We start from the raw sequence: 11,567 nt of genomic DNA on the forward strand, positions 1-11,567 counted from the left end.
AGGGGAATAAGACGTTTGACACCTTGATAGCTCAAATGGTTTATGTCAGTTAGAAGAACTTTCCTACTAGTAAGGAACAATAGAAAAACTTTTAAAAGAATTTCCCTAACAGTAAAGATCTTCAGAATGGTTTAAAAAAGTATTTTCCTTACAGTAAAGTCCCTAATAGAAAAACTTTTACTAGAATTTCCTACAGTCTAAGAGAAAGGAATGTCAGGTAACAATTTAGTTTTAGACTTGAAGTGTAATGGCTCACCAGTTTTACACAGTATGTTTTGTTGTTCATGATCTATGATTTTTAGTTTTCAGTTATTCCATCCATGTGAGTCATTACATACAACATGCATATTCTATGAATTTTGATAACATTGAGATATTGGTTTTACTTATGTATTCACCCCCATATATTTAGTACATCCTCAAAGTACTGATCTATATATATGTCTATCTGCTACATTGTCTTATAATGTAGTTTCAGGTGCTCAGTCTCAGTAGCATGAGTGATTTCAAGCATCTTGATCTACATCCTGATAGTTGGTGGGTCCTGATGATTCAAGGGCCCATTTATCCAAATTTTTAGTTTACATAGCACTTGATTAGTCATGTTCATCTTAGTTCAAGTTAGTTGGGGACCTGTCCTAATGGATCTCTAGTTATTAGTAGTAGAGGCTTGTTAGACTGCTAGCTTTTATTCAATCTTTCAGTATTTATTGTTCAGACAGTATACTCAATAAGTTTTGATATAACTCAGTATTGATGCTTGATTAGTTTACCTTAACATGAATTCCCAAACTAGTAGAAGGCTTAAAGGATTAGCTTGAGATAACTCATAGTCTTGAGCACTGTGTGATACCTCGAGACCAGGTTTTGGGCCATTACAGTTTCAGATTCCATTGCTTCTGAGCTTATTTCAACCCAGTGGTTGAAAAGTCAAGAATCAGAAAATATGGGTGTGGGGACCACAAGTGGCTGAAATGACCATGTATGGAAAATCCAACTTCACCAATGCATCTGAATGGTTGAAATTAGTGGGGTTGCATAGTTTATTTGTAAAAAATGGAGTCCAAATGTGTTCGGGAGGTCAAAAATAAATTTTGACCTTGTGGGCCCCACTTAAGCTTGAATAAAAAGGCCTTTTTGGTCGAATTTGGGGCATTCTTCACTTCTTTTTGAACCCTAGAATCCATAGAAAGACTTGGTAGCTTCAAATTGTCTCTTAAGGTGAATTCGAAGCTTGTTCAACATTTATATTTGCGATTAAAAATGGATTTGAGGTAAGAATCCTTCCAGTTCATACTCTAATTTCTTGAATTTTTGACCAAAACACCAAATGGCTTGAGGTTTGATTTTATCCCCAAATATGGTTGCTTTGCACAAATATCTTGAGGGCTTTAACTTTCTAATGGTATTTGAACATTGTGTGGGTATCGAAAACTCGATTTTAGTATGTAGGACCCACTTGGGGGCATTTGGTGTCATTTTGGACTCGAAGAACAACAGTGCAATATGGGTATTGTTATTCTCATAATAATGCATAGATTATGTTTTGATAGCATGGATCCTAGGATAAGCTTCAAAGAAAGAGAAAACGAAGATTTTTGGCTTGTGAGCTATATTTGAATTCAAGGTAGGTTAGGCTTACTTTTGTTAGATTGAGCTTTATAATACTATGATCTTGAAATCTTGTTAAGAGTGGGATGGGTTTTAGGGGTGGGTATGATAAATGGTATATTTGTCATTAGTTGAGCTACTTAGGCCATTGAATTTGTTGTAATTTGACGGGAGTGACGTTGTTCTCTCACACTAAAAGTAATTTGACCTTAGATATGCTTAGTTATGAAATTTTTCTTAGATGCCTTGAATGAGCTAAGAGTAATACTTAAGGAAGAATTATACCATAGAACTAGTATGGATTGTTAAACCTCTAAGAAATGATGTGTATGAATTAGTCTAGTTCCAAGAAGAAGTTCGACTTGAATGGATATTTTAGGATATAGTGGTTCATGACCATATTAATCTTGGATTATTTAATTTGTTAGTTACCTAGATATTTTTTAAGCACCTTGAATATGCTTTTGGAATGTGATGGTTAAACCCGGTAGATGGGTTACTCAAGATGATTGACTTTGGAAATAATGTGCACGTTTTATTGTGACCTTATTCTCACCACTTGAATAGCAATGTATAGTCTTGTAAGTTGAATCCATGATTATTCTATCACTTAATTAATTAGCTAAGTTTGCGACTTAGTCTTGGATTATGTTATGATTCATATTATGTTCAAGCCTAGTGACTATAATTATGCTTGTACCAAAGAACCCCTTTATGCTAGTATTGTGAAGCATGCCCAATAAAAGAGATTCCAGAAAGTATAATCATGGCTTGACTATGCTAATAATCATATTAAGTACGGAAATATGTGGATTGTTCATACCATTTGTATACACATTCTCATATCCCTACTAATATATTGCACTAATAATAAAGGGTAAGGAGAAATGATATATTTTCTCTTACTTCTTTTCCACTTCATTCTTCATTGTATTTACATTTTTTATTGATTTTAATATATATATATATATATATATATGTATATACATATGCATACTAATGTTATGATGGATATTGATGTTATGATGATGCCTAGTAGATTCAGAAGAGATATGATGCTGTGATAATGCTCAGCAAGGTCGGAGGATTTTTGATGTTATGATGATTTCCAATAAATCCGAAGAAGTATTGATACTATGATGATTCCCAACAATTCTGATGATATGTTGATGCCCGAAAAGGTCGGAGAATATATTGATGTTATGATGATTTCTGGCAAGACCGAAGGATATAGTGATGTTGTGATGATGCCCGGTGAAAATGAAGGATATATTGATGCTCATCAAGGACGGAGGATATATTAATGTTATGATAATGTCCAGAAACACCACGTGATATATAGATGATATGTTGATACCTGACAAGGCTGGAGGATATATTGATGTTATGATGATGACCGATAAATCTGAAAGATATATTGATGGTATGATAATTCCTAGTAAACTCAGAGGATATATTGATGTTATGTTGATGTTGTGTATGGTAAGTATATGTAAATATATATATGTGTGTAGTTATTCCCTTGTATGATTACACCTATATGTGCATTAGGGATATAATGTTTTCCTTGTAAAGTTGTCTATAATTCTCTACTATTAATCACTTGTTAAGGGACATGACTCTTGTTGATGATAATTAGTGAATAAAAGTAGAACATATCGTATAATGAGTTAAGACTAATTGGTAAGTGCAATTATCTATAGAAGTAAGGATTCACCTAGTGGATATATTTGGCTTGAATAAACCGAATAATTATGGGATTTCACCTAGAAAATGGATTATGTGTTAGCTAGTTGTATATATAAAGTGGTTATGTTACTTGATGGCTAGAAGCCTAGAATACTAGTTGGTGAACTTTATTTAGTTAGAATGTAGTAACTAGTAATTATGTTTGTTAAATGCCTAATGAAGATAATAGATTTAGCATTGTTGATAATTAATGATAATGATGCCTAATATTTAACGCCATTGGTTGCTTAATTGTTGACTTAGATATTTATGGTATTTACTAGTAAGAGGCGTTGTTTGATAGATAGATAAGTGTGTTTGATAATATGTAACTGATAGATAGATAAGTGTGTTTGATAATATGTAACCTTTTATTATATAGTGACTAGTGCACCTATGGTAACTAGGAATGAATTTTGGTTAAATGGAGTATGGTTTAGTAATGCATCATGGATAAATGTGAATGTTGGCTACCTAGTGAATGATAATTAGTTGCTATTTCTTAAAAGGAGAAATATCTACAAAATCGGCTAGGCTAATAAATGAAGGTCCTAATGACTAGTTGATTAGTAACTTGGTAATGAGTATTTGGGTTATTATAAATGAGTTGATATAGTATATTGATGAGTTAGATATTTTTATAGCTTAATGAGTATGATCATGAGTACTTGATATATGTTAATTAAATGGGGGTAATTGATAATGATCATAAACTTGACAATGACCGTTTATGCAAAAGTGGTAAACCATTGACATTCATGAGTTGGTTATATGATTACATACTTGGTGATTTGATTCTTTAGTGTACTCTCTGATGGTATGGGATGCCGTGATGAGTTTTCTTGCTTTATGTTCTTTTGGTTGTGCTCCTCGGTGGTATGGATGCCAAGGGTTATTTTATTTATGCTTAACAAATGTTTGTATATCATCTTGGTCTTTATGCGATTATGATTGAATTAGTGACATTTTATGTTTCGGAGCATTTACTTCTTATGTATAATGGTATTGTCACATGACGAATGCATATGTTGTTGTATTGTTCTAGTTTGATTGTTGATTATATATTGTGATGACAAAGATGATTCAGGTTCGATTCTGTACCTTGACTTATAGATATTGTCTTACTTTATAGCATCTTTATATCATGATTTAGCTCAGTCGACCGATGATACCTACTGAGTACCCATTGTTTTTGTACTCATACTACTCTTCTGTACCTTTTTAGTGCAAACCTGAGTACTAGTTGCCGCCCTGAGTTGAGTTCGTGTAGTGTTGATTTTTCGGAGATAGGGTGAGCTCTTAAAGTTTCGAGTCACTCATTTCCCTCCTATCTTTATTCAGTCTTTTGTATTTGAGAAGAATGTATAAGACTATTTAGACTCTAGGTTGTATTTCCTTTTGTCAAGATTAGATGCTCTTGTAGTGATATTACCAGGTCGTGGGATTGGTATTCGTGTTATGGATTCTCTACTTTATTAGAACACTGTGTTTATAATTATATTCATATATTTATCCCATGTTAGACATTTCTACCAGAGTAACCCATTGCATTAGCTCTAGGTTACGATGTTGGCTTACCTACTAGTGGGTTTTAGTAGAGGCCATCATGACTCATAAATTGAGTCATGACATGAAGATTCGAGTATTAGCTGTCGTCGTCAATCGTGATTCATGTAGTGATTAAATCTCGTAGATAGGGTGAGCTCTTGGAGTTCGAGTCTTCCGATTTCCTTACATCTTTTGTGTTCATTCTTTAGTATTCGAGGCAAAAGTATTAATTATTCTAGACTTGGAGTAGTATTAAAACTATTAGTTGCTCTTGTAATAGTTCTGCCAGGTTTTGAGATTGGTATCTTGTATAACTGTTCATTTTTCCTAAAATCCTTATGTTAGTTATTGATGTTCCTTAAATTTCGCCGATGTTGGACCTTTCTTACCGAATTAACCCATTGCGTTAACTTCGGGTTTTGAAATTGGCTCACCTACTGGTGGAAATTGGTAGGTGCCATCATGACTTGTAAATTTGGCCACGACAGTAATAGAACCCCAATGAAGTTGGAGTGTATCGTAGAAAAACTTTGGCCAGAATTCGGAAAGTACTAGATACTTATCTCTAATTATATATATGATTATACTAGTTTTGATGTACATGATTTGTGTTTATTTATTGCATCAATTTTTTGGTATTGGAACATGTTGATAATCAATAAGGGAAATCATAATAATAAATTTTATAAGTCATTTTTTATGTAATTAAAGACCAAGAAAAAAGGTAGAAATTCCAAACAACTCTGTTAAATGATTTTTTTTCTTTTTTTGGGAAATAATTTGTTGTTTAACAATTTTTAGGATAAAATCTTTTTAAAATACAAATAGTTTTGTGTTATTTTTTTTCTATTAATCATGATTAAAATCAATCTTCAATTTATTGTGAAGAAACTAAACTAACCTATATTATGAAGGGGAGCCTTGGAGTGAAGAGCAGCCTTAGAGTGATTGGTAAAGTTATTTCTATGTTATTAGGAGGTTACAGGTTCAAGCCGTAGAAAGAGCCCCTTGTAGTAATGTAATGTGAGGTTGTGTATAATAGACTCTTGAGGTCCTGCCCTTCCCAGAACCTCACACATAGTGAAACTTTCACTAGATATGTTTTTGTTGTTGTTGAAGGCAAAAAGGTTGTTGTTGTTGAAGGCAAAAAGGAAGGTTTCATGTGATCATGTTGAATAATATCTTCTGTTTACTAAGATTAATTTGGTGTTCAGTTTCTTTAGGCTAAAACTTAATTAAAATGATAGATTAGCTGTTGCTTTCTATTAGTTGTTGTGACTGTATTTTTCACCTTAATTTATTTTGAAGAAATTATTTTTTTTGTAATGGAACCTGTAGGTAATTAATTAATAAGCGTGATCATAGTAAAATTTGCAAGTAACTTTTGATATGGTTAAAGGCAAAAAAGAAAAGATTTTGTGAGAAGATGTTGAATTATATCTTTTTTTTTTTTTGAGATTAACTTGATGTTCAATTTCTTCAAAATAAAACCTAATTAAAATGATAGTTTTCTGGTTATTCACTATCAATTATGATTAGATTAATTCAACAATCTATTATAAAAAACCTATTTATTAATAATGGAATTTATGGATAACTAATTAGTTTGGTGGAGGAAAATATGCGGGAAGTGTGATTGAGATGGTTTGGACACGTGATGAGGAGGGGCACGGATGCGCCGGTTCGCAGGTGTGAGAGGCTAGTGTTGGATGGTTTTAGGTGTGGTAGGGGTAGGCCGAAGAAATACTGGAGAGAGGTGATTAGGCGGGACATTGGTCTCCTATAAAAGGTCCCTTGAGGTCACTGTTTGGAGGACCTGGGTTTTTTTGTCCTTTAGGGAGTTTGCTATTTAGGATTCAAAATTGGTGGTTCTTTCTCTTTCCGAAGAATTGAGGTTGGAAATACTGAAGAAGAAATCAGCTCTTCTTTTCTTTGAAAGTCAGTGTTTTCGTTGGAAATCCAGAAGGTTCGTAGACTGGTAGTGGTTGCGAGTTGGTGACGACACTTTTTTCGGTGGCTGTTAATCTGATATTAGCTCGTAGTACTATTTTGCTGCTCCGAAATAGGTAACACTCTACTACGTTCAATTTTTTTAATTGTTTCTGCTTCATTTTGTGGTTCTATGGTAATGAACAATACCTTGGTATGCTGGGTTGTTTGCTAGTAGAGGCCTTAAATGCCATAGTTTTGTTTCTTCTTTATTTTCTGTAGCTGTGAAGCAAGGGTCAGATTATTGTCGCATTGAAGTAGTTGTCTTGAGTTATCTGGTGTGCGATATCTATTGTCTGTGCCTCGACATTCGTTTTATAATTTACTCATGATATTGTTTCTTAATCTTTGACTTAACATCTCATCTTGGGTACTACTTGTTACTCGCAGGCTAGTTTCGTCGCTTAAAGTTTTGTGCTTTGAATATTGTTTGATAGTTTTGGGCTAATGACATTTTGAACAAACTGGTAGAGTTTCACTCTTTGAATTTGTTTAACAGATATTTTTAGGTTGATGGTATTTTGTCATGGCTGATTTTTTAATTTTACGTTAAGTCTCGCGCTTTGACCTCTTCGGGTTGGTAGTGCTTTCGTTTTAGTTGGCCTCATAGTTAAAGCTCTTCGCTTCAATTTTTGTTTAATAGTTTAAGGCTGGTGGTATGTTATTATGGTTGATTTCATGGCATAAACAACATGCCTTTCATGTCTCCTGTAACTTCAAAAGCTTTTGTTCTTTTTTTATGAAAGTAGGTTCTTTTCTTGTTTCTATCCTTTTCCTTTTGGATCGAACACTGTTGTGGCTTTATTTCTCTCTTATGGACATTTATTAGCACCTGATTTTAGATTCAATGTCTCGATAGGGTAAAAATGTGAGTCCTTGTTTTCGTCTTAGTGTTCCCGATTCTAATTGTTGAAGTTTTATTGTGCTAATTTTACATTGATCGCCTAGTTTAGGATTGTTAGCTCATGTGTTGTTTTAACTCATCATGCCAGTGGCATACATGTTATTTGTTGTGATTGGATCCACGGTTTGTTCAAGTTTTGTTAATCTACCATTAACCCGCTGCATGAATGATTCAAGGTAGCGACTCTTGTACTAGAATTTTCTTGGCTTACAAACTGATTAGTTCTCTGTTTTGTTTAAACTTTCATCCAATTCTCTCTCGTTATACCTATTCATTTTATCTCTTAGGATATCCAATTCGTATCTTTATTTTGCTTTGTCTAATTTCTTATTCCTTATGGTCTCCTTGTTTGCTCATATATTGTTGTGACTCGTCATGCCAGTAGCATAAATGTTATTTGTTGTGATTGGAATCCACGATTTTTTTCAAGTTTTGTAAATCTATCATTAACCCTCTGCATGAATAATTAAAGGTAGCAACTCTTTTACTAGAATTTTCTTGGCTTACAAACTGATTAGTTCTCTATTTTGTTTGAACTTGCATCCAATTCTCTGTCCTTTCACCTATTAATTTAATCTCTTAGGATATCCAATTCCCGTCTTTATTTTGCTTTGTTTAATTTTTTATTCCTTATGGTCTCCTTATTTGATTTTCCATGTACGAGTTTGATTCATGTTCCTTGGTTGTCCAAACTATTCATTCTTATGAACGTGTATTAATTCATATATCTTTTCTTTGCATGAACCCATCTTTGAGCCCAAAAGGATTCTATCCCATTGTTGCATATTCAGTGTGGGCCATTGAGGCCCATCTCTCATGATTCAATTTCAAAGGCCCTAAGGAGAAAATCTCATAGTGCATGGATACAAATAGTCGAAAAAGAATAATGGATTAAAGTCCTATGGTTGAAGCGGCCAAGATACTTGAAAGTTTCCGATTTTATTTTATTCATTTATTTAGTCATTTATTATTGTTGTCTTTATTTATTTAGTTATTTCTTTATTCATTTATTTGGGGCCTCGAATCCAAAGTTGTAAATTTAATACACGTAAAGTGAAAATCTAGTCAAGGGCTCGAAAACATAGGATAGGGACAGGTGAAAAATGGGTTTAAAAACCCAACTAGATTCTAAAATCAAGTTCTTTTCAAAAATCAATCTTTTCAGAAGTTAATCAAAAGATGTTTTCAAATAGTCCGTATAACCGCAAGTTAGCAGAAATTTTAGGTGCCTAACACCTTCCTAAAATGTTAATAAGAACCGCTTACTTAGAATCTCTTAAATGATTTTCCTGTTTTGAATCGTTTGAAGTAACTCTCTAAAGATTTATTAATTCCTTTTCAAAATTAAGTGGTGACTCTCTTTAAAAAGCCAAAATTTCTTCGGAAAAAAAATTATCATCCAGTCAGATAACGAGATTTAGAAGTATTTCATCAGATAATGGAATCAAGTAAACTCAGTCAGATCAGTCAAGTAAGATAATCAGTAATAGATTCATCTCAATCTAGTACAGTTTAAGAATCAATTTAGTATCTTTCAATTAGGAGTAGGAACTAGCACCGAGGGAATACAGGGATGACGACTTCCCCGTTAGAGAGACAGAGTCATTAGTAATAGTCCCTGCAATCCAGAACTACGTAGCCAGCGCAAGACCAGGAGTCATCCATTAGATTAAGGCTTAACTATCATATTGCCTTAGGCTTGACTTCCTGTTCTGGGTCACCCGTTAGAAAGACTTGACCATAGTAGAGGTATTTACCTGTGGAACGGTATTGACACCCTTCCAGCTGGGTTACAGGTTGGACCCCACTAGATAAGATACAGGGCATGTCAGTTAAGTAAGAACTCCCACAGTTGCAGTTTTAGTATCAATTTTCAGAGTAGAACTCAAAAATCAAGAAAGTGAAATACAGTCACCCATCTCAGTAAGGAACATAGATAGTTCTATATATCCATGGACCACCCACTAGATAGGCCTGGTATCACATAAAATTTGTCAGTATCAGTACTAATAGAGCCAGATATAACTTGTTTGATAGGCCTGATCTCAAACTCAGTCCGTCATTTCTATTATTAAAAGATCCAGAGATCTTCCACTAGAGAGGACTGATCTCAACTTCAGTACTCAATTATCAATATCAGAAGATTCAGTTATTCAGTATCTTATTATTAGTAGTGAGTTCTGATGTCAGTAAAGTAGTATCCGAGTATCAATATTCAACGTCATGATGATTTCAGTTATGGTTTGTGCATTCATGCATATGTCCCCATTCAGTACTCTCATGTTATTTAATTAAGCTATGTTCGTGCATAAGACCTTGCATTAAGCCTTACCTCATCTAGCATACCAGTACATTCAAAGTACTGACACATACTTTTATCTTGCGCTATGATGTCTTATACCATAGGTGATAACGTTAAAATTACACTCTTGAATAGGTGTAAGCGATCATTATCAATATAAAACCCAACGAGGTTGGGTCGAATCCCACAGGGAATAGGCTGTGAACTTCAATTTGTTTACGAAAGATTTTACTGGTAGTTTACTGCTTCCGAAAGATGGGGGTTTAAGTTCACGGTGTGGTAATTATCACTTTCAATACTTTAGTGTTTGTAATCAAGATAAATAGGAAACCAGAGCTATGTTCATCAAGGGTTTCGATATTTGACAGATACTAGGTAATGCTAGAGATTCTCAGAATGAGTAGAATAGCAGAATATCCCTGACGATTATACTATCTGACTTATCTCTTGACCTCACCAGACAATTTATTATCTAATTCTCTCGAACATAGATAACTTATCTATTTCCAATAGGATGTTATCTTAGGTAGATTAATCCAGTACGACATTAACCATTAAATAGAAGGTTGGTAGCTTCCGAGTCCCTTTTGATAATTCACGTCCTCTAGTCTATTTCTCCATTAGAATTAAATAAAATCGAAGGCATAACCTAATGTTTGCAGCCACTAGATTTTAGTTAAAACAACAGAATCTCAAAATGTTTTACTACTCTTTGAATCCGTTAAACACCTAGTATCATATCAAACCTTAATCCATGGATCCCTTAACTCCGACTAATGAAATTAGCCGCTCATGACTTGATGAACGAAATAACAAGTTGAATTCATGATTATAATGATAAATTTATGAATGGGTAGAAAACATCAAGTAGTTCCTCTGATTTAATCACAAGGTAGAAACCCCAAAAATAGTTGATACGAAAACACAAGAATAATTCATGAAAGAGAGCAAAAATATGTGTCTCTCTTCTTAGAGTTGATGTCTGATAGATGAATTCTTCAATGAATCAAAAACCCTAAAAGAAGCTATTTATACTAAAGCCTAATTAAGGAAATAAAATAACAAAATTAATAAAATTATTTTGAATAGGTGACGCCCAGTCTGACGCCACATCAGGAAGTTGATGCACTATCACGGATGGCATCCAAGAGGCTTCAGTTGCCTTCAGGTTCTGTCTTAGCCTGACGATGTGGCTGACCCCGCGTCAGGGATCTAATGGCATATCACCGACATTGTCAGATATCTTCTTCCCATGCTAACTTTTTGCTTAAGGCTGACATCATTCTTGATGCCTTATCATGACTTTGATGCCACATCACCGGCGTCGTCAGAATAGCTCCTCAAACTGCATCTCCCTAGTTAAGGATGACGCCAATGCTGATAGTCTATCATGAGGCTGGTGACTTATCAAAAAGGTTGTCAGCCATGTTTTCTTCTATTTTTTTTTAGATTTTCAACTCTTTTGCTCCATTATTGTTTATTCTC

Source organism: Capsicum annuum, chromosome 10 (assembly GCF_002878395.1).
Source record: "Capsicum annuum cultivar UCD-10X-F1 chromosome 10, UCD10Xv1.1, whole genome shotgun sequence".
Taxonomy (NCBI): domain Eukaryota; kingdom Viridiplantae; phylum Streptophyta; class Magnoliopsida; order Solanales; family Solanaceae; genus Capsicum; species Capsicum annuum.